The sequence below is a fragment of the Miniopterus natalensis genome, chromosome 2 (assembly GCF_054644295.1).
Source record: "Miniopterus natalensis isolate mMinNat1 chromosome 2, mMinNat1.hap1, whole genome shotgun sequence".
NCBI lineage: Eukaryota > Metazoa > Chordata > Mammalia > Chiroptera > Miniopteridae > Miniopterus > Miniopterus natalensis.
Genome location: NC_142082.1, coordinates 41,062,107 through 41,087,561, shown reverse-complemented (window position 1 = coordinate 41,087,561; position 25,455 = coordinate 41,062,107). Strand labels below are relative to the sequence as shown.

At 34.8% G+C, this 25,455-nt stretch overlaps 1 protein-coding gene across 1 annotated transcript in view; it reads left to right on the top strand.

Moving 5' to 3' along the window:
* Positions 1-25,455, top strand: part of GPC5 (glypican 5) — a 1,124,783-nt gene that overhangs the window by 570,323 nt on the left and 529,005 nt on the right. The window lies entirely within an intron of this gene.

Below are 25,455 nucleotides of genomic sequence, written 5' to 3'. Positions count from 1 at the left end.
CCCTGTGTTTGGCTAGTTTGATACACTGGTAAAGCAAGTAAACACGTAGTGTTACATGGTCTTGCTGACTTTAAAATATTGTTCTCTAGAAATCTTACCAGGCTGTCGTTTGTGTTTAGAACTTGAAATGAACCATCGTTTCTACCTTACATTGGTGATTATTCTTTGTAAAATACAATATAAGTATTTTGTTCCCTCAAAAATGAATTTATTTATTTCTATATATCATTATAAGGAATAATTGTGTCAAGTAAATTTAATGATTTTGCTCAATTTGTGCCGATGTCCAAGTTGTTAAATGCTGTACTAATAACCACTTAAACTGATTTTCTATTTCTGTTTCGGTTCACATTTATGTCAGGCAACACAAGGTTTATATACTTCGGTGTGCAACATTTCACAGCCAAAATATTTATGTTCCTTTAGATATAATTGTGTTTTCATCACCAAATGATATCAAATTAACAAATTTTTAGCTTTTTAAAACTATCTTTATTTGACTCCTACCTAAAGTCTATAATTAAATGTTAACTGTTATGTTTCTTACAAAATGCAGCCAACTATACTATGTAATGTTCCCTCTTAGGAAACTGAAAATAATTTCTCATTTCAGTAGAATGGTTTTAAAATCCCAGTGTTACAGAAATTTATATTATTTTTTAATTTATTGAACTTGGCTCATTTATATAGGTATGTATATTTCACTAGTAACCTGATTTGCAGAATTGGAATGGTTTTAAACCTTCATTTCAGCTCCCCTCTGACACCTGCTATCTTTTCAAAGTAGCTAACTGATGCAGGTTCTAAACACCTGTGGAAAAAATCCCTTCAGCCATGCTGAGCAAACCTACTGTCGCTACCATCAATACTTTTACAACTGTTTGACTACTCTTCTAATATTCCCAAATCCTGATAGTTCAAAATGTTCAAAAACAAACCAGACTACTACTAAAGACAGGCTGTAACAGACTATCCAATGTGTATTTCTGAAATATTGCAGTAGCGTTGCTTGCGATTCTTATGTTATATTATAATTTAAATTGCAACAACTTTGTTTTTAAAAAACAAGTAATACGTAAACCATGATCAAATTCATCTTGATAAGGCGGTTCACAGTAATAACCTCAGGCAAAATGAATTTAATCACAAGTTGATTCAGATACCGGACTTTCAAAAATAGTATCATGATTTTAAGTCTTCAAATTGCCTGAAATAATTCATCTTTGCCTATTGTCATATTCATCATTGGTCGTACAATATTAGTTAGCTTGTTTAGCAGTTTTAAAAATAAGTTTACTTTAACTGAGAAACCTGTAAATGATAACGAAGTCTGTTAAGTGTGTGTTCATTTGACTTGTTTCCCACGGGTGTTCTCTCCAGGCCCCTGCGGAGTAGTTATGACCCGGGTCAGTAGAGACTGGTGTAGTCAGAGCACCGGCGCAGCATTCTGACCCCTAGGGCCTCCTGCATTTCCTCTTACTCAGTCTCCCAAAGTCTGTCTTTATAAGTACTGTTTACCGTTAGGTTCTTCTTATCATATGAGAAGTTCTTCCTCTTTTCTTTAATGGCTTCTCCTCATCTTCCCACATCCTAAATATTTCAAGAATCCAGGACTCAGATCTCAAACCTTTCATCATCTCTATTCTCAACTATTCCCTGTTCCACAAACTGCCTGCTGCATCATAATAGCAGAAATGATTTGGTACCTGCCGTTGATAGCACTGTCCAGCTTCAAAGCATTTCTCTATGTGTTACCTCAGGTGTAGGCTAAGCAAAACAGAAAATGTTAAACTGAAATGAGGTTAATTTAGAAATAGGGGGATAACACATCTGATATCAAGTTACTAGATCTAGAAAAAAAAGTTGGTTGATCTTCTATAGCCTAGAATATACAGGACTTGTTTGTTCTATTGTTTATGTTGTACTTTGGATATGTCACTTAGTAACTAACCTTAGATCAGCCTCTAACAATTGCATCTACATAATGGTACTAACAATGACCTTGGAAGAGAACAGTGTATTCCATATGCACAGTAAAATGACCTTGGAAGAGAATAGTGCATAGTACAATGAAAATGATGCTTTGTTAGCCACTGAATAATAAAGGTTCCTGATTTACAGTTGACCCTTGGGCAATGTGCACTTGAACTATGCAGGACACTTAAAAGCAGATTTTTTTTTTCAATAAAACATACAGTATTATAAATATATTTATGATTTTGTCAATAATATTTTCTTTTGTCTAGCTTACTTTATTATAACAATACAGTGTATAATTCATGTAGCATACAAACTATTTGTTAATTGACTTCATATTATTGGTAAGATTTCTGGCCAACAGTAGGCTATTAGTAAACTTTTTGGGAAGTCAAAAGTTGTATGTGGATTTTCAACTGGGTGGAGGTTAGTGGTCCTAACCTTTATGTTGTTCAAGGATCAACCATATTTAGTAATACAAAAGACCCCCTTATCCACATTTTGGGGGGTTCAGTTACCCTTGGTCAACCATGGTCCAAAAATATTAGATGAAAAATTCCAAAAATAATTCATATATTTTAAATCACATTCAATTTTAAGTAGCATGATAAAATCCTGCATCATCCCATTCCATCCCATGGGGGACATGAATCATCCCTTTGTCCTGTGAATACACACTGGATATATTACCCACCCATTAGTCACTTAGTAGCCAACTTGATTAGATTGACTGTTACAGTATTACAGTGCTTGTGTTCAAGTGTCTCTTATACTAGACTAACCCTGTATCACAGTGCCTGTTACTCACCTCACCTCATCTCATCAGGTAGGCACTGTATCAACTCACATCATCACAAGAAGGGTGAGTAGAGCTCAATAAGGTATTTTGAGAGAGAGACACCATATCAACATAACTTTTATACAGTATATTGTTATAATTGTTCTTTTATTATTATTGTTGTTAATCCCTTACTCTGCCTAATTTATAAATTAAACTTTATCATAGGTATGTATAGGAAAAAGTAGTATATATAGGATTTGGCACTATCTCTGATTTCAGGCATCCACTGGGGTCTTCAAGTGTATCTTTTGTGGATAAGGTGGGACTACTATAAGGATTGTAGAGTGAGTGAAAATTCTTGGATTTCTCAAACTTATTTTCATCATAAATGACCTTCACTTAAAAATTTCAGGTAGGCATGGAGATTAGAAAGAACTAAAAAAATACTACAAGTGGGATTTTCTTTAGGAAATGTAATCTTTATTTTTTCCCCCAGAACTACTATAACTATGTATTTATTCATATCATATAAATTATTTTGTATTATTTTATATTGTCTAATTGATGATTTTTAAATTTTCAGTACAAATTATTTAAACAGGTAATACATGCATATAAAATTGTTTCCATTAATAGTAGTTCCAAATATATATATTAAAAGTATGTGTAGTATTTATAAAATTAAAGTTTTTTCAAATTGGATGAAAGTGTATTCAGCTTACTTTTGCTAATTGTTGACAATAGCACATTAATAAATTATCACAAATATAAGAAAAAGGTACTGAAAATAACTAAATAGCTTGTTGTGTTTACTTTATTCAGTTACACTAAAAATAAATCATCTTTATAAGGTTACTTAGGTTCAAACATTTGTGACATAGTGAAAATAATCTTGAATAATGACTGTATACTTTGATCTATACAGGGTAGGACAAAAATAGGTTTACAGTTGTTCATGTGGAAAAATGATACAATAATTAATAAATAACAATACAAGAATAACTATGTTTCAGGTACTCACAACTGTAAACCTACTTTTGACCCACCCTGTATTTTACAAGTGCCTATTACTAAAACATTATAAAACCCTGCATGATAAAATAAATAGAAAAATTCACAAAGAAACACTCCCTCATCTGTAGAATGTTCAAAATTTTAAGCACTTTGAAGTTGTCCTCAACTGCAGTTTTTATACTACTGATGAAAATTATACTAAATGGAAATGAAATATATGTCCCAGTTAAATACATTTCAATTAATATGTAATCACTGAATATTATCCTGATTATACATTTCCATTTTGGTCTCTAAATAATTGAGACCCATCCTGGCCTCTTGCTATTTTGTTAACAAGATTATTTAATGGAATCTGGATATCTAATGAATAATCTAAAATAATTTTTTCATTCTCTTGAAAAGTCATATATAACATTCATGAATTTAAATAATAGAATTGAAATAAAAGGGTTTGTCCTTGAATGCCTAAGAAATGATTTTCATTGCTTTGACTTAGACACAGAACTGATGTCAAATCACTGAGGTGAAAAGGAAAGACTGATTAGTTAAAGCTTGAGGAGCCTCCCAGCATGCATTCCAGATCTACCACCTAATCTGCAAATCTCATAACTAAATCTGTACCACACCAGACTACATAAAGTAAAGTTATGGTCTGTTTTGTCTAGAACAGTGTTAAGTGTAACTGTGTGATCAATAGAGGAAGTAAAAAATTAAAATTTAAGAACATATCATCAGATATATTTTATGATGACTTGACTAAAGTCATGTAGGTATCAATAAACCCCAAAACAAACCGTATTAATATTCAGGTCTATTTTTTACATTCTGTTGCAAATAAACAGAATGGTTACCAGGATTGCTATAGTCTCCCTCGGGATTAATTGCTAAAATGCATCATGTAGGAACAAGTTGGGCATACTTTCAGCTCTTTAATAACTTGCATACCTCTCCTGTGGAGAAGGAATATTTTCATATAGTTTATTGGCCAATTAAGTGCTCACTAACTATAAATAATTAAAATAAATAGCAGAGCATGTGATCTGGGCCCAAAGCTTCTCAAAGTCTCTTGTGTATACAAATGTATATACAAAACTCTCTCGGGGCTCTTGTTAAAAAGCTGAGTATGATACAGGAGATCTGAAATAGGACATTCCTCATGTGCTCCCAGAGTATGCTGTTGCTGCTGTTCGATGGACCATACTGTGAGGAGCAAAAACGTATGACTTTGTTTATTACAGCACTTATTTATCAGTATCTCTAAAATAAGTCTCTATGAAGCAGCATGAAGAGCTCCTATAAAACACTATCTTTGTATATTAGCATTATAAGAAAGCATCATATGCAATAGGGCATTAGGGACTATAAAACCATTAGGCTGGGGATGGTGATTTACCCTATATGATTTTGGTATCAGTCTCAATTTGATTGTTTTTAGCCTCAACTTTATTTTTAAATGACTTTTTCTCCCTTTCTTCTTTGTTTGATATCTCTAATCTCATTTCTGAATTTTTCTATTTCTGATTTATATTACTATTTGGTGTTTTTGTTTTGTTTGTTTGTTTTTCTCAGTGCCTTTCAGCCCATTTTAAAATGGTGTTTTGAAATTGTGGTCTATATTTTGATGCCTTTCTGGTGAGCTTTCACTGTAGAGATAGTAGCAGAATACTATATTTGTTATAACCTTATATGGGTTATATAGGAGTTGATCACAATCCTTTTCTGTTGCTTATTTTCATGTGAATTTAAATTTTTTAAATATCTAGAAGAAGGCTTGGGTCAGAGAGGTTTTTCTAAATTTACTGAGTTCACAGTCCCATTGTTTTCATGTAGTGTTAAAATTAAACAGGAAAGGAAGGCTTTATTCAAAACTACTGAAATGGGTGTCAGGACTGTTGGAATGTAAGGGAGAGAGATTGGACTCAGCTCTACTGAAACAAAATGTGGGACAGTTTTAAGCACCTGGGTATGTCTGTGTTGGGGGGAGGGTAGAGGGGGGAGCTGTTGGTCAATGTGATCAGGCCGTTTGTGTTTGGTAAGGACATTTATCAAAGTGAGGCTCCTACCCTTTCACAGAAATGAGCAGATTGATGCCCTATCTTTCTTGATGCTCACATTTCAAAGGGATGGTTCTCAGGTCCTTGACAAAGACAGGTTTTGGTTATAAAACTGATAAGAAGACAGAAGAAGATTTGCATCTCAAAGGGACAGAGAATTTTTAACGCAAGTTTAAAAAAAAACTCACAAGTTTTCTAAAATAAATCCTCTAAGGAAAGGGAGGTCAGGGAGTTGTTAGTCAAGAAGGAACCTGACTAAAGTTGAATGAAACTGAGGTGATCTTTCTTGGTTATGTGCATTTCGCTGATTACTGAAGTTGGGTTTGTGTCTGGTTAAGGCAGGGCAATTAAAGCACACATACAACATACACACATATATACATACACAAATACACACACACACACACACACACACACATATATATATACACACATAAATAGCAAAAGGGATTGACAATGCTAAGATACCAAATGTTGTTATTGAAAACAAATTCCAAGTCTCTTTCCTTTACTATTATTAATATCAGGTTTGGAATATTTGAATTAACTCTCTAAGATACAGTCAAGTACTTCTTCAATATCCTGTATAATTACTAGACATATTTCTGAAGTATCATTCTATTTCCACAACCAGCCCCAAAACCATTATTAGTTTTTATGGGCCACTAAGGAGTATAGTTTTGTATGTGAGTTGTGTTAACTATAATAGGTTGTAAGAACATTTTTAAATTTTTATTGTTTTAAAATTTATCTTTATTGTTGAAAGTATTACAGGTATCCCCCCTCCTCCCCCATTGATCCCCTCCACCCTGCATTCACTCCCACCCCCCAGGCCTTCACCACACTATTGTCTGTGTCCAAGGGTTGTGCATATATGCATATAAATTCTTGGATTAATCTCTCCCCACCCACGCCCCCACCCTTGCCTTTCCTCTGAGATTCATAAATCTGTTCCATGCTTCTATGTCTCTGGATCTATTTTGTTCCTCAGTCTATTTTGTTATTAGATTCCACATATGAGTGAGATCATGTAAAACTGAATCAGGAAGAATCAGAAAACCTGAATAGGCTAATAACAACTGATGAAATCGAAGCAGAAATAAATAAAAAAAAGTCCCACCAAACAAAAGCCCTGTTCCAGATGGCTTCACAGGGGAACTTTCTAATTCTTTAAGTTGTAGGGTTAGGTAGTTTACTGAAAATTTTTCTTGCTTTTTGAGGAAGGCCTGTAGTGCTATGAACTTCCCTCTTAGGACTGCTTTCATTGTGCCCCATAGATTTGGGGTTGTTGTGTGTTCATTTTCATTTGTTTCCAGGAAGTTTTCAATTTCTTTCTTGATCTTATTGGTAACCCATTCATTGTTTAATAACATGTTATTTAGACTCCTTGAGTATTTTTACTGTAGTTGATTTCTAATTTCATGCCATTGTGATCTGAGATGCTTAATATAATTTCAGTCTTCTTGAACTTGTAGAGTCTGGTTTTGTGTCCTAACACATGGTCTGTCTTTGAGCATGACCCATGTGCACTTGAGAGGAATATATATTCTGCAGCTTTAGGGTGAAATGTTCTGTAAGTATCAATTAAATCCATCTGATCTAGTATGCCATTTAGAGTCACTGTTTCTGTGTTGACTTTTTGTCTGGAAGATCTATCCAGTGAAGTCAATGGGGTGTTAAAGTCCATGACTATGACTGCATTGCTGTTGATCTCTCCCTTAAAGTTATTATTGATAGGTCCTTATTTATTGCCAATTCTTTATGCCGATGTTTCTCTCTCTATTTCTTATTATTATTACAGCAGTCCCTCTAACATTTCTTACAATGCTTCTATTTCTACTTCTAATTACAGCAGTTCCCTTAACATTTCCCTCAATGCTGGTTTGGTGGTGATTAAACTCTTTTAGCCTTTTTTTGTCTGGTAAGCTCTTTATTTCACCATCTATTTTGAACGATAGCCTTGATGGATAGAGTAGTCTTGGTTTCAGATCCATGTTTCGCATTACCTTGAATACTTCATGCCATTCCCTTCTGGCCTGTAGAGTTTCTGATGAGGAGTCAGCTGACAGCCTTATGGGAGCTCCTTTGTAGGTTACAGATTGCTTTTTCCTTGCTGCCTTTAAGATTTTCTCTTTGTCTTGAGTTTTTGGCATTTAAATTATGATGTCTGGGTGTGGGCATCTTTGTATTCTTCTTGCTTGGGACTCTCTATGCCTTTGGAACTTGTGTGACTTTTTCCTTGACCAGGTTAGGAAAGTTTTCTACCATTATTTCTTCAAACAGATTTTCTAACCCTTGCTTACTTTTGACCTCTTTTGGGTCGCCTATGATGCAAATATTGTTATGTTTCATGTTGTTCCAGAGCTCCCTTAGACTGCCCTCCTCCTGTTTTTTAATTGTTTTTTCTTTTTGGATCTCTGAGTGATTTTTTCTACCCTGTCTTCTAATTTGCTGATCCAGTCCTCAGCTTCCTCTAATCTGCTGTTTATTCCTTCCAATGTATTCTTTATTTCTGCTGTGTCATTCTTAATTTTCTTCATAGTTTCCGTATCTTTTTTCATGCTGTTTAGCATCCTTACAATCAGTATTCTGAACTCTATATCTGGTAGATTGCTTATCTCCATTTCATTTAACTCGTTTTTTGGAGACTTTTCTTGTTCTTTCATTTGGGGTTTGTTTTTTGGTCTCCTCATTTTGGCTGCCAATTTGGGTTTGTTTCTATGTATTAGGTAGGCCTGCTAGGACTCTTAGTCTTTTTGGAAGGTCTCTGGTGCAGGCCGATGTCAGACAATGTTTGTAACTGGCCTTGAGTACCCTTTTTGGAGCTATCAACAACCCACGGCTTGAGGTCTCCTCTGCTGGGGCTTGGTGTGTTTGGACAGGACCAAGATGCACACCAAAGTCTGCTTTTCCAAGGACCAGGTCCAGAAGCTGATCAGCCAAAGACTCAAAGCATCCTGTGGTCTGCCTCAGATTTCAGGCTGATTAACCTGATTCTTTTAATGAGCCTCAGGCTGTAGAAACTTCACTGGGTAGGGTGAGAGGTTTTCCAGCAAGATGGGACAGTTGCTTCCCCTGAAGGCAAAAGCTGCTTGGAAGGTAAATGCCTGCCTGAGAAAGATGTCCTATGCAGTATGAGCAAATATCACAGCACAGGAATCCCAAGGGGTGCCCTCTGAGCTCTATCTCCAGATCCCACAACCCTAGATACTCCTCACACAGCTCCAGGACACTCTGCTGGAGCCCCAGGTGAGTGGCTGCACATGAAACTTTGTTTGTTGGCTCTTTAAGAGGGTACCTGCATTTTCAGCTGCCTCCCTTGCAGATAGAAGCCCAGCTGCTTTTCACAGCCAGATGTTATGTGGGCACCTTTCTCAGTTCTGGTGCTCTGGGCTGGGAAGCCCAGCCTGGGGTTTAGGCCCCAGAGTCCTCAGTGGGAACCCCCCCACAGCTGAGATATCCCTCTGGACCCTCAGCTGCTGCTTGTGGGAGCCTAGCCAGCCCTCTTGTGCCTCCGCACTTCCTACCGGTCTGTATGCAGACTCCACTTTTCCTCCTTGGTTATGAGGGTGCTCACCAGCTCGTCCTCAGTTGCACTTGATTATTCAGGGTGGTTTTTCTATATTTTAGTTGTAGTTCCAGTTTGGTCCCAGGAGAGTGTTAGTGTAACTTCCATTCAGTCCCCTGCCATCTTTAATCTCTGGTTGTAAGATCTTGAGGGCAAGTCAGGCAGCTCCATTTTATCTTTTCACACATCACAGCACTACTTTTGATCATGGAGTATTCAACTTCCATCAGAATTATCACTGTACTGTTACAAATGCAGATTGTAGAATTCCCAAAACACTGAGTCAACATTTCCATGGGTAGAGTCTGGAAATTTATATTTAACAAGCATAATAAATAATAATTATTCCCAAAAGTGCTTGAGAACAACTGCCTCACAGTCTTTATGACCAGAATGCCTCCAAAAAATGAGACATTTAATAAATGTATTTTGAATTGCAAGAATAGATATAAGAATAACCACATATCTCTAATACATATCTTAATTAACATTAAAAAACATATTTTCTAATGAATTGAAAATATTGACATCGATTTTAGTCAAGAATATTAGCCAGAAACAAAAATGAATAGTATATTCACATTCAAAGGACCATATGTGTTAAATATAGAACATATTTAATAAGCATAGTTTTCTTCAACAACTGTCAGTATTTGTGAATTAGATAAATAACTCTCTCATATTTTCACATCATAGAGACCTGATTGGAATTTTTGTATTAGTTTAATGTGCTATTTTGAGTGAAAGTTAATAAGTCTAAGTAATTATTTGAATGCTAATTGTTAAACTGGAGTGTAAAACACTGAACTTAAGAGTGTAGTTTTCTAGATTAATATGTAATGTCTCAATTTTGGAAGAGATACATAACACAAAATGTAATGCTTGGGCGTAGTTTTTGATTGATTATGGTTGACATCCTTTAATTTGCTTATAACTCTAATGTTTCATACTAAATTTTTAAAAATATAAATAATTATATTTACCGATTCAGTAATGTACAAAATCCTGGTCCTCTGGTTATAATTTTGCAAAATAATATGGATTTTGTATCAAAATATTTTTTACAGTAATTATTAATAGTTCTTACATTTATGATACAAGTATATTTGATAGAATCTTATTTTTTTCCTGAAATATAAATTATATTAAGGAGCTCATATGGGAGTAATATGACACTAATTTAATACAAATTTTGTACACCCAATTAAGTTTGAGTCACTAATGGCTTCTGTATACCCACAACCTAGATTTATCTTTGATGTTAACCCCTTACCTCTCAATCTGTTCATGCGCTGATTCATTCATTCAACAAATACTTACTTGAAACCTCTTCTGTGCTAGTCACCATGCAAATTTCTGCCTCTGGTAGATAAAGATGAGTCATCAGGGAAATGCAGTGCAGTGTGAAGAATTTTATTTGTGGAAAAATAGATCTTACGGGATCAAAGGCAAAAGATACACAAATTTAGGGATTATGACAAGTTTTCTTAAAGAAATTGAAAAATAATCTGGTGCCTGAAGAAATAGTTATTAATAGGGCTAAGGATAGTAGAATAATCACTGCAGGAGTTGGAAACAGGAGCAGAAACCTGATAACTACAGAAAGCTGAGCATCTGCAGGGAACCGCATAAAATTCCAGAATGTTATAATACACAATGTAGGCTGGGGATTAGCATAAACCAACTCACGAATCACTTAACCATAGCAAGCCTTGCCAAAAATCAGTTCATTGATCGATTTACATTCTGGCAACACCTAATGGAAGTGTTAAGAATTCGTCTGGAGAGAGCTGTGACTACAGTAACCCAGACACGATATGTTGATGACATAAATGAAAATCAAATATTTTTGTGGTGATTTTTCCACCTCTTCAAGTAAACTTGTTTCACTCCCTTATCTGCTAATATTGATATGTACATAACACTAGGTACATATCAATATTATTACACTGTAGCTTACTTTGTGTTTTATTTCTTCTTAGACAATGTTTCTAAATATGGTACCTATGTCTTATCCATCTTTATATGCTTAGAATCAAATCTAGTGCATGGGCAAAGATGCTCAGAAAATCTTTGTTAAGTTAATTATCAATACATGAATGAGTAAAGGAAAGTATTTTGAAGCCATTATGGGGAATATAATAAATAAAACAACACTAGTATGAAATGGGACTAAGAAGAGCAAGAGTGATGGAACTAAATGGGAAAGTTATGACATATATGATAAAACTTAACAAGAATTACTGCTGAATATTTTATTTCCCCAACATGTAGATTGACAAGGTTACTACCATATAGTTTTTAGGGTTTAATGTATGTCAGGGTGTCTTAGTTTCTTTGAAGATAATTTGTCATCATTATACGATGTTCCATTAGTTCAGCAAAACATGTCAAAGATCAGTGAACAATGGCAATAATAGTAAGAATGAATAAAAGTATCTTATTTCACAGGTGAATTTTGCTTACAAAACTAAATATACTTTTACCATATGATATAGCAGTTATGTTCCTTGGTATTTAACTAAAAGAATTTAAAACTCATGGCCATACAAAAGCCTGCATCTAGATGCTTTTAATAGCTTTATTTATAGTTACCAAAACTTGGAAACATCCAAGATGTCTTTAGTAGATGAATAGATAAACCATGGTGCATACAGAAAATGGAATATTATTCAGTGCTAAAAAAATAAGATATTAACCTACAAAAAGACATGAAGGACCCTTAACTACATATTATAAAATGGAAGAAGCCAGTATAATAAGGCTATGTTCTGTCTGATTCCAATCACTTGACATCTGCAAAAAGCAGAATTAGAGGCAATAAAAAGACCAGTGGTTGCCAGGGTTTTGGGGGAAAGGAGGGATGAATAGATTAAGCACAGAGGATTTGTAGGGCAGTGAAAATACTGTGTATGATACTTATAACAATGGAAATATGTCATTATACATTTGCCCAAACCCACAGAAGGTACAATACCAAGAATGAATGTGCTCTGAATTGCACGAACAAATATGAGAATAATCTACAGATCTCTAACAGATATCTTAACATTAAAAAACAAATTTTCTAATAAATTGAAAATTCTAATGTAAACTATGGACTTTGGGTGATAATGGTGTGTTAATGTAGATTCATCAGTTGCAACAAGTGTACCCTCTGGTGGGGGATGTTGATAGTGGAGGAGGTTATGTGTGGGGGTGCAGGGCATATGGGGTTCTCTGCACTTTCTGCCCAAATTTTCTGTGAACCTAAAACTACTGTAAAATGATGTTTATTAATTCTTAAAAGGTCAGATTTGTTGTTCATAAAATGCAAATATAAAATATGAAATTGAATTTTTAAAGTTTCAATAATAATAATTCTTAATAGCTAACTGCCATTATAAAAACAACAGCTAATATTTATTCAACTATACTTAATTCCTCTATTTTGGGTATTTTCTATGTATGAATTTATTTAGTCTTAACAACACTATGTGATAGAAAGCACTGTTTTCCCTGTTTGGCATGACACATTGAGTTCTTTGCCCAAGGTCACCTTAGTTCCAGTGAGCATGCTGCAGAGCCGGGATCAGAGCCAGGCAATAGGACTTCAGACAAGAATTACAGAATAGTCTCAGCAGATTGTGCACAGAAACTTCCTGCCATAATTTTTAATGTTTTGAAAATCTTTTTGTGTATATGGGTGGAACTGAAAATTACAAAAGAAACTTATTTAAAGAGAAGTGTCTTTGGAAAGGGTATTTCTAAATATCAGTCTAAATACTTGAAGAAGCAATTTTTAAAAGTAGTGTTAAATTATATGCTTTATATAAGCAAGGATTTATTCTGTTGAACTTTTGAGAGAAGCACAAATATGTAGAACTTTATAGCAAAGTGATAGGTTTTATAGAGGAAGTACACTGGACAATATAAAAGGTAACATAAGTTCTAACCGTGGTTCTATCATTAATGTCAGGGGCCTTGAATAAAGCTTGTATCTTATTTGCGTACCAGGAAAAAAAAAAATGGAATTTGGACATGATGCTCCCAATTTCCATTTTATCTCTCCAGTGTTATATTTCAGGAAAGGGCATATTTTAAAATAATGGTCATTACTTAGAAAATGTCTTAGGTATAATGTAATTGATCTTGTTTAAATCCCTTCTTTCTAAGCTAAAACCCATCACCTAATAACCACAGATAATCTTTCATTGTCAAACAAAGTTAGGTTTATTCATTTCTTGCATCAAGAGAGAGAATGCATGAAGAGAATTGTGAGGCAACTCAGTAAAGGGCATTACAATGGACTGTTTAGAGGTTTATGCTTGCGATGGACTCTGTAGGTTTGCACTACTGCCGAATGATTATAAGAAGAAACTTGAAAGGAGAACAGCTTAGTCCTAGACTGGGTGCGGGCTGAGGTGAGGGCTGTTTAACACCTGTGCATTACAATAATATCACAATAATCTTTGTTAGGAGATGAGCAGAGTCAAGCAAAGCCAGTGAAATAATTAGTAAAAAAGCATGGATCACTTGTGTGATCTTGCCATGGCCCATGAGAAACATTGTTTTAGGTTCTGTTAGGAGCATCCCTATCTCTGCTGTATCCAAAATGAGACAAATAAGAATGTAGCTGAAATACATACACACACATGCTCCTTAGGCTAAAAAGTGCAATTTCCTTCTATAATGAGTAACAGAATTTTTGATAAAGTAATATATATAAGGTTATTTCCCCCCATAATTAAGTATGTGGCCTGTGAAATATGAAAACATCTTATATCTAGAATGCAGTCTTTATTATTATATCAGAGGTGAAAAATTAATTAAAGATACACCACTGAGAAATATTACCGACTCATTATAACCCAGTAGATTCTAACAAGTGATATTCCATGATTATTAAGTGTATTACTTAAATGTTCATCATTGCCCAGGCACTGAAGTGGAGAGGGAAACGCTTTTTTGATAACAAAAAATTCTATATGGTTATTACCACTGGGGAGAAAAACACCCAAATTGAAAATTATATAAAAAATCATATTTCACAGGGTTCTCAAGTGAAATGAGTAAAAGCAATGCACACAATTAAAGTTGCAGAAACAGACTTGAGAGAGACCTAGATCTAGAAAAGAGAGCAGTAGTAACAGTGTATGAAGATATACTATGCAAATGTTTTGTTTTTCCATTCCTTTGAAGAAAGTAAGCGGTTTAAAAAGAAGCAGCAAGTGCCTGGGGGGATGGGGGGTGACTCAGCAATTGAGCATCTACCTAGGACCTAGGATCCAGGAGATCTTGGTTCGATTCCTGATCAGGGCACATGCCCGGGTTGCGGGCTCAATTCCCCAGTCAGGGGCGTGCAGGAGGCAGCCGATAATGACTCTCTCATCATTGATGTTTCTCTCTCTCTCTCTCACTCTCCTTTCCTCTCTCTGAAATCAATAAAGGTATACATATATATATAAAGAGGCAACAAGAATTGGGGCTAAGAACAAAGGAAAATAAATTCTGATTTAAAAGTTTCTGACGTACAAAAATGAATGTTGAGGGTAGGTGAAGCATTTCTTTCCTTGGGTTAAGTTAAAGACTCAGCTCGACAGCTGATGGCCTGTATTTGTTAGCTGCAACCCTGCCTCTAGACACAACAGCTTCCAGATTCCACCCTGCTGTCATCTTAATCATGTGGATATCACAACCCCAAGCCTTTCAGAAAAGGTCAACTGTTGTTTTAAATTGACTTCTTAGCTCAATTTAATTTTATTCATTTTAGTTCAACTTCAGCTTTCGCTGTCAAGTTAGTACTAAGAAATGCCAGCCAGAAAAGAAGAAAAAGAAAAACGATAGTTTTTGTCTCAAACTGGAAGGCCTGTAAGTGGAAATGCTACATCATTAGTTAGATCCAAGAAAGACGTCCAAGCCTCGGGATCCCAGGATCGCGCAGTAGGTGGGGGTAAGTGGGGCAGCTGTCACCTGGCAATGGTCAAGGCTGATGCAACAGATCTGCATTTATTTTCCCCTCTCCGTCATGGTCCTGGTTAGGAGCTGTTGGTTCCAAAAAGGAAGACTGCATCCCATCTGCCTAGCCAAGGGTGTGCCCTTAACGATGCCCCCCCCAGCACAGCATTCAAATGCCCTTCTTCTTGAGTATCTTCAGTATCTATTTTTAAAGAACCTACTGTCTAACCTCTAAAACTATTTAAAAATCTTTGAAGTTTAAAAATTCACATTTCTCCATGATGCATTTCCTTCACACAGAAAATCTTTCATTTTTTTCTAGTCTAACTTTTATATCAAAGATAGGGTTATAAGAAATTACTAAAAGAGAAATCACTGAGATAAAACACAGGTACCTTGAAGATGAACTTTGAAAAGTGCGAGCCCTTAAATACAGAATAAACTTTGAATTCCTTACCTTTTATTCAGTATTAGCCTGAAGTTTCTGTCTGAATCCTTTTTTCTTATAAAGTTTGTAGGATGTCAAAAAAAAAAAAAAAAAGTAAAATTCACAATCTGCCTTCTCGAGGTAATTTTTTTCCTCAGGAAATAGTTATATATAAGATGTTCATAAGAGTCATCCAGTAACAGTTGTAAAGAAAAGAATCAATTTATTTCATAACTTGGAATAGCATAGCTGTGGTTAGTAGAAAAAATCAGAAGATTCTTATTAAGAAGTACATTATGTTTATTTATTTGATTTAGGCTATGGACACATGGCAATTTGTTATTTAAATGTATATCTTTCAGCATTTTAGAAGGTTGGCTTACAAACTTAATTGGAGACATTTTTCTTAATTTATAATATTCATTTTTAAATATAGTTTTTAATGTTGTGTTTCTCTGACAATTACCATTCTTGTGCCATAGTCATCAGCATAAAATATTATGATGAACTTAATGTCAGGAGAAATTTTTCAAGCAAATCTTCCAGCTATAATAATGCTTCTAAAATGATTGGATATAGGCAATTAGTGGCATCCTGAATTGGAAAATTGGTAAAATCAACATTTTGAAAGGAATATTTTATTTAAAAATGTAAGCAGAACTTTGAAAGCAATCTTTTTTCCTCCTTAAATTACTGGTTGCTCTAGTTTCACTGTTTATATTTATAATTATGTGTGAAAAGTCTTCTGTTTTGATCTTTTAATGCCCTTCAGAATTTATGCATGTGTGTTGCGGCTGAGTATTGATTTAAGAATATTATCAAGGATTTATTTTCTGACGATGTTAATTATGACTTTACTTCCTATATCCTCAAAGCAAGATTTTCTACTGATACAGAATCTTTAACTTCCAGCTCTCCCACAGGTTCACATGCCATTATTTCTATCAGAAGCAGTTGTTTTCCAAAAATCAGAGTTAGCAATGTCTGTTTTTGTCTATTTTCCTTGGAAGTAGAATAAGAAGAAATGGGATGCTCATATAGCAGGAGAGATGGTAGTAAAATCTTTCAAATTACAAAATTTAACAAATATTTTAAAGCTACATGATCTTAATTTTTTGAGACATAATATAACAAATTGCTTTTATGATAACCTCCCACGTTGGCTGCCCCTCTCATACTGTTTAGAAGCTACTGCACACGTATTCTATTCTCAAATCGTTCACCGTGATACTAACTCTCCAACTACTGTCCATCAAATGGGAACTTCCTCAACTTTTTCCAGAGGATATACACACCTGTCTGAATCTCTACTTATTTTCTTCCTCTTTTCCTTTTTCTATACAATAGAAGTGTCCTATTTTCTATCTAGGACCACTTCAGTGCTCTTTATATTATCATCCACAAAGACCTTGCTTAGTAGATTATGTCCATTTTTTCCTGTATCTTCAAATTTCCGTTCTAATAGAGCCCACCCTTAGATAAAACAAAAGAAACAAAAACCATGTTGACTATTTTCAAGTGTCTTTTATTTCTAAGCAAATCAATAAATGCATTCTTACATACATGTCTACTACATTCACCCTTCTAAACCCATAATCTCCTCTATTGCCCTTTATAGCTCTATCTTGTCACAACCTGTGTTCCTGAAATAGTTCTCTGCATTCAGAGATTGCTGTTCCAAGCATTCATTTGGTCCTCAGTTCTTTCCCCTTCTAAACTTAATGTTATTGCCAAAGTCACCGTCATCCTGTAGTCACTCCTCAATTTTGTTTCATTTGTCCATTCCTCAGAATTGAAAATCTCAACCTTCAGTTTTTAAAAAAATTGATTTTAGAGAGAGAGGAAGAAAGAGGGAGCGAGAGAAAGAAACATTGATGTGAGAGAGAAACATCGATCAGCTGCCTCCCATACGTACCAGACTGGGCTTGGAACCTGAAACCTGGGCATGTGCTCTGACCGGGAATCGAACCCTCAGCCCTTTGGTGTGTGCGATGATGCTCCAAGCAACTGAGCCACACAGGCTAGTACTCAACCTTCACTCTTTTGAAATATACTTTGATTAGTAACTGTTTGGGTATCCTATGAAGTCTTTGTACTTTTCCACTCTATTTTTTTAAATATGTTTTTATTGATTTCAGAGAGAGGAAAAGAGAGGCAGAGAGAGTTAGAAACATCAATGATGAGAGAGAATTATTGATCAGCTGCCCCCTGCATGCCTCCTACCAGGGTTTGAACCCACAACCCAGGCATGTGTCCTGACCAGAAATTGAACCATGATCTCCTGGTCCCTGGGTCAATGCTCAACCACTGAGCCATGCTGGCCAGGCTCCTCTTATTTTTTTCCCTGAATAACACTGTCCTCTTTAATGGGTGAGCAATTGATAGCTATACATCTCCAACACTATGATTTCCTCTGAAACTCAGGCACATATATCATTCACCATCATTACTGAGCTCTTACCTCCATTGGCCCCATCCTGAAACCTGTCCCTATCTTAATGGCCGTTACCATCATTCACTCAGTTTTCTAAAGGGAGCTTCCTTGAGCCAGCAGTTTTGGATTTCCACTCGCAACTACTCCTAAAACTTCCCATTACCATAGGACCTATTAATCAGACATAAAATGAGAGTTTACTTATTTCTACCAACAACAGATAGTAAAATCTGTGTATTTCTAGTCAAAATGTAGTGTTGCCAGCTCTAAGACACATGACAGTACTTAAAAATGTTCCTCAAGGGATATAGGAGGGTGGATGAATGGATGGGAAGAGAAGTGCTTGTGTGTTTGTGGAGTAGGGGATGGATGAATTGTCAATTTGAAATAGTGGCATCTAGTTGGGTTGTGTGATAACCCTAAGGTACATGGAGAAGATGACCCAAAGGAGACTATAGAAATCAAAGCTGTATAGGAATCATTAGAATATGAGTTCTGAAATGAAGAATTTATAAGGGTTTATAAAATCATGAGATGGTATATAGTATTGAAAATAGCAGAAAAACATAACCTTTGAATTGACTCTTAGATGAAACTTTAAATTCAGCTTTGGGAGATCTGAGAAGTAGATTAATTTTGAAAGAGTTCTAGGAGGTAAAATAAGGTGGTGAAAAAAGAAGGGAGAATGTCTCTTAGTGGAGATGGAATTTTTCATATTCTTTATAGTTGTAATAAATTTTATGTCTCCCTTGTTCTGTTCGTCTAACACTCCTTTCATTGACATGTCACCTTGAAAATATTTTCTGAGGAAAAAAAGAGCCTTTTATAAAAAGAGCCTTTTATAAAAAGATAACTCTTCTCATTACTTAAAAGAGATACTATATGTTGTTTGAAAGGTTTGCACAATACTTTCTTTTAGTTCCATCGAAACCTTAAATGTACAACATATTTGAAACTAACTTTTTTAGTTTCAGTAATTTAATGCTATTATTAAACAATCATAAAGCAACTCCACTCTTGTCCTTTCTCTATTTTTTAAAACACTGTATAGTTCTAGGGTTTTCTTTTTTAAAGGAAAAAATAAGCAATTATTTTAATTTGACTATGCCTATTAATAATATTAGAAACATATTAGTACTCAAAGTAGCAATACTTTTGTTCTAATTTCGTGTGATCTCTATCTCCACCAAGGTTCTTTTGGTTAAAATTAATTCTTGATTATTGATAGATCTGATATGTAAAACTGATCCTAAGGGAAAATCCTGTGTTGCTTATGTGCTGTGATCTGTGAACTGAATGTGAGTGTAATTAAATTTCTATTTAAATTGATAATTAGTAGATATTTTTAAAAATGTGATTATTCATGTTAGAAATAAAAACCTGCCTCTATCACCAGGGCTATTACATTTGTTTGTTGGCTATCTTTCTTTTTTCTGTGTGTCTTTTCTGCTTTGATCTTTTGATTCTGGGACTTTCTGGGAAGTAAAGTCCTTCAGGTTGGAATCTGGCACAGGAGCCCCAATTTCTGCACTGCTCTGACTCCACTTAATTTTCAGGCTCTGTTGTCATATTGCTTCTGGTCATGTACCATGTGCCAGAAGCACACTGGGGAGTGGTGGCCAATGTCCAAACAAACCCTTTACTCAAGCTGTTCCTCTTAAAGAAATACCCTTCCATGATAATTTCTTATGTAAATTATACTAAATTTTTTCAGGAGTCTGTTTAATAGCCTTCCTTGTTGTTTTCAAATAAAAGTCATTACTTCCACTAAAATGCAAAGAACAAAAAGTTGTCACTTGCATGCCAACTAGTGTAATATAGAATGTATTAAATGACATCTGACTTATTTACATAAATATTTATTTTCCCATAGCAAATCCTTCATTAATCTATAGCTACTTTTATTTTGAGACAATAAATACTTGTAGAATGTAGAACACAGTGTGAAGACATCTTCGGGTATTCTTACACTTATTGATAAGGTTCAGTTTCACTCTTATGAAAATAATACATGTGTGTGTATAAAATATTAAATATAAAGGCAAAGAGTTAAGTAACTCATCTATTACTTCATTCTCTATCTAGATATTTATCTATCCATGCATTTATTTATTTAACATACAATTATTAATCACCTTATTGAGCACTATGCTTGGTGCCAACAATAAAAAAAGCTTAGTAAAAGATGGCTTAATTCCTCAGAGAATTTAAAATAGGATGTAAAGATTTAAAAAGCAATGCCATAGAGGGAAAATGCTGCAGCAGAGTTAGACACACAGTACCGTAGGAACAACATACTTTAGGATTTTGAAAAATATCCCCTTCTAAACTGTTTTCTTCATTGAAGTGTTTTGGGACCATAGAAAATTTTCTTTTATTATGTGTCATAATATTAGTACAATATTTATGTATTCACCTATGTTTGTAGATTTAATGGGCACACTGTATACCTATGTCTATATCTACATATATATTTATCTATGTCCACATCTATACCTATATTGATACTATATCACATATCTACAACTATATTAAAGCATCTCACATAGGATTTGATACATAATTTGAACTCAATCAATGTGTCGTTCTTTTCTGATTCCAGATAGTTTTGAAATTTAGTTGTGGTTCTAAAAAACTTGAGAAATGCTTTGCATCAGAGGATATGATATACTTATGATGCTTCCATGCTGTAGTCCAGTTATCTACATGCTAAATGGCTAGGATCTTTGTGTTTCTGTGGTTGGCAAGTACCCCCTTAGAAACCTTCACTGAACTCTTGGTACAAAGGCCACTAGATGGGGCTTGTGTGCTTAGTACCTTATGGTTTTGCAAAATGCATGTCTTAGCTTTGTTAAACTCAGAAATACTTCTCTTTAACGTATCCTATTCTTTATTAACAGCAACAGGGTAAACAATTCTCATTAGAAATATGTTTATATTAGCAAGTGGGCAACATAACTATTGCACTTGCAAATGTAATATTCCTCAAAGCAAAACAAACAAATCTCTTTGCAACCAGGCACATTTATCTCTTTTGAGGCTAAATGCAACATCCCATTACCAAGCCAATAGTTCTTTTCAAAACGGTGTCTCTTCATATTGTAGAATCTCAGATATTGTACTGTGAAAGCACTCATTCTTATTTTTTTAGGGCCAGGCACAGACTTTACCATTAATTATAAGTTTGCTCCTTAACTATAGCTATTGTTTGTTTTTCTATAAGACAGTGGTTCTCAAACTTTAACCTGCATTACCTGGAGGGCTTGTTAAAATTCAAATAACTGGACTACACACCCAGAATTTCTGATTCTGTGAGTCTAGGGGGCGACCAAAGACTCTGCATTTCCAAGCAGTACTCAGATATGCTAATGCTGCTGGTCCACAGACTACACTTTAAGAACCTCTGTTTTACACACACACACACACGCACACACACCCCTGCAGATAAAATGCATACCGTTCATTATTGGGCCTTCCTGTTTCAAGACAGCTTCATGTCATAGTGTAACATTTATTTCTCTAAACACCGAGACCTGGGCAAAGACCAGAAATAAGGGGTGGTCTTTTCATTGCATTTATGCTTCTTACCACTAGGCACCCAGCTCTCTACCTTAGATGAGGCTTAACTTCATCACCAACCCAGGGGGTACTATATCTCCTAGCAACCAAGAGCTAACACTGATTTTTTTTTTTTTTTAAATAAAAATTTTTACCCAATACACCAAAACCATGGATTCTGATTTTTCTCTGGCTCACTTAATTTTGGCTCTCTGAGTCTTTCCTTTCCATTTCTCTCCATCTTGCCTCCCACCTCTCCACGTGCCCAGTCCAGCCCCCATCTTTCCAACCTCTGTCCGACTACCCTCTCTAATGCCCAGACCTAGGTCCAGTGAGCCCCCCTCTCCACAGTCTTATCCATTCATTTCTCAGCTCCCAGTTTACTGATTTCCTGAATACTACCAGGCAATTATGCCTCCACTTGACTTTTACTGAAGACCTAGTTATGCTCTACTTTATGTACTATATCTATAAGTAGGTCACTCAATTCCTCATCTATTTATTCATGATTTATTCACCCCTTCATCAGTTATTAACTACTGATGATTCCAGACACTGTCTTGCCAAGCCATTGATTACAGTGGTAAACAAGCCAGGTTTGATCTCCTATCTTTCTAAATCTCTCTTTTGTTTTCATTGTTCTTTTTTGTGTGGATTTGGGAGACCTTTTCTTTCACCAGCTTTTATTTTCCATATCATTTAACTGCTTGACTTACAGACTCCTGGCTTCTGAAAAATCAGAGACTCCTGGTCTTTGCATGGCATCTCCAGCTTCTGTCTTAACTTGTTGGTTCTAGATTCTTAAGTTCACATTATCACTGGCAACCTGAGCACCCTCGTCTCTCCCGATTTTCATCGTTCCTGCTGGGCTTCCGTGTGTTCTTTGTTAATCTAATGACAATGACTTAAAATATGTGGTTTATATTTTCAATGGAACTTAAGCGTACCCCATCACATTTGTTTATCCCTTTAAATGATTAACTTGCCTTTATGAAAAACCCGTCTTTGAAAGGATTTCAAAATTTATATTCTTGTAATTTCATAAACTACTTAAATCTTGGCCTATTAATGCTATTTTTACCATTTTTATATTCTGTCATACTGTAAAATCTCTAAATGGAATGAACTGCTAGCATACTATTTATGTTCTCCATTACATTTTATGCACACTTACTCAAGTTACCATTAATTTATTTAGACCAGGTATGCAATGTCTATTCAAAATGATCACTTGCAGCCCAGAAGCTTCTGTATTATGCCAGAAAAATCGCTTTTACTTCATACTCTGCCTGATATTCTTTTCATGATCTCCAAATGACAACTCTAAATACATTCCTGAACTCAGCCTCCTGTTTTAAAACTTACTGTCTTAAAAAGGCTAGCCACAAAGTCATGTCCACAGCACAATTCAGTTTGTTTATTTTATTTATTTTATTTTTTTGAGAGAGAGAGACACATCGATGTGAGAGAGAAGCATCTATCGGTTGACTCCACATGTGCCCCGACCAGGGATGGGACCTGCGACCTGGGTATGTGCTCTGACTGGGAATCAAACCCACAACCTTTTGGTGTACAGGGGAATGCTCCAACCAACTGAGCCACCCAGCCAGGGCAGCACAATTTCGTTTAAGTGAATTATATCAAGGCTCAACAAAAATTTACTTTAACACACCATCATCTCTCCTCTATTTTACTCTCAATTTATAACATCATAATTGCATCATGCTTAACATAACTTAAGATACCCCAATATTTTACATACAAAAGTCCTTTGGGAATGAGGGGGAAAGTAGCTGGGAACGGCATAAAGTGTTGAAACCACCAATAAACATTTTCGGAGACTTGGAGCTGAAAGGGTTAAGCTGTTTGGCATATGGAATTTTTACCCACATCTTAACCTAATTATATTCATGATACAAGTTAGGCTCAATTTACTCAGTAGGGATGCTGCGAAGTGAAGAATTTCATGAGTACAGTAATAGAAACAATTGCTTCAGTGAGCCTAGAACTGTCGCCACAGCCGCGTCAGAACAGATGGCTCTGCATTTATTCCAGCCTAGGGATTCGAATTGGCAGTAGTCAAACAAAAATCCTGAAAAGCATGTCAGCAGTTGCAGCAATGAGTTTCCTTTATTTAAAAAGTTGTTCATAACATTCCATTGAAAACACATGTAAACCTAGAGGTATTTGCCACTTTAGTTAATTTGCCTCTTAGTGTATTGAACTTGTGATCCACAATTTATTTATATATAAATAAAATTATATATATGAATTATATATAAAGTGATATTACATATAAATTATATATAACATGTAAATTATATATAAAATATATAAATATATTTATTATATATGTTAACATAATTATATATAAATAAATTGTGGGTCACAAGTTCAATACACTAAAAAATATATATACATATATGCATTTATATAAAAAATATACATACATGTATACATATATACAAACAATAGAGTCATTTTTGATATATACTATTAGCAATCCATAGATTTAATATATAAATCTATTATTTTATACATTATATATATATTATATATGTGCAAATCTTCTTTGAAATATATTAATATTATATATCAACAGCTACTAAGTCCTGAATTGATATATGTTAATTTGCATTTTGAATCTATACTGCTATTAGTTTAAGAATTTTAAGATTTTCTTTAAAAACAAACTGATCTATCTTTAAGAAGGCATTCTATGACAGACTAATTGAATTTTATATTAAGCCTAAAATGTATTATAGTGAAATGATTACACTTACTCATTAACATCTTTTTCACCTTGCACAAGGAATAATTAGTAGTTTCTATGGAAGTTAAATGAGAATGGATTTGACATTACTGGGCCAAGATTTCTGAATTAGCCCTGTGGGGGGAAGAAAAGCTTCTACATATTCCCCACTATTTGAAATGTTTTCAATAAAAAGAGAAAAAAGAAATGATAGAAAGGCTATATCATGCTAAGCAAAATAAGTCGGATGGAAAAAGTCAAGAACCATATGATTTCACTCATATGTGGGATAGAAAACTGAAAACAACAAATGAACAAACAAAATAAACAAACAAAAATTATTAGTCACAGACCACAGTATGGTGGTTACCAGGTAAAGGGGGTGGTTGGTGGGAAACAGTAAAGGGTGAAGGGGGTCAAATACATGATGATGGAGATTTGACTTTGGGTGGTAAACACACAATGCAATATACAGATGATGCATTCTAGAATTGTACACTTGAAACCTATGTAATTTTATTAACCAATATTACCCCAATAAATACACTAAAAAAAAAAAAAAATTAAGAAGAAAAGAAAAGCTTGGTTGATATTTTACAATAAATTGTTATAATTTTTAAAAAAAGAAAGAAAGGATAATATCTTGGCCTTCTATAATACTGAAAAACTGGAACTGTTTCCAAATGAGCTGGTCTCTTCTGCTCTCTTTTGCAGGGACCATTGCTAAATGCAGAAGTTTAAAGGGATGAGTGTTCTCCTGGCTTTGCTTTTTCAGGGTATTGAGTTAGTGTGGGTTAACCCATTGAATGTGTCTAATGTTGGTTCCAGCCACTAGTCTCTAGCTGAACTGATCCATCATGATCTGTCTACCCACATTCTCAGATTGTATAACCACAGTAGATCTCTTAAAAAATATTTATATTGCTCTTTTATCATAATTTTGCTCATAA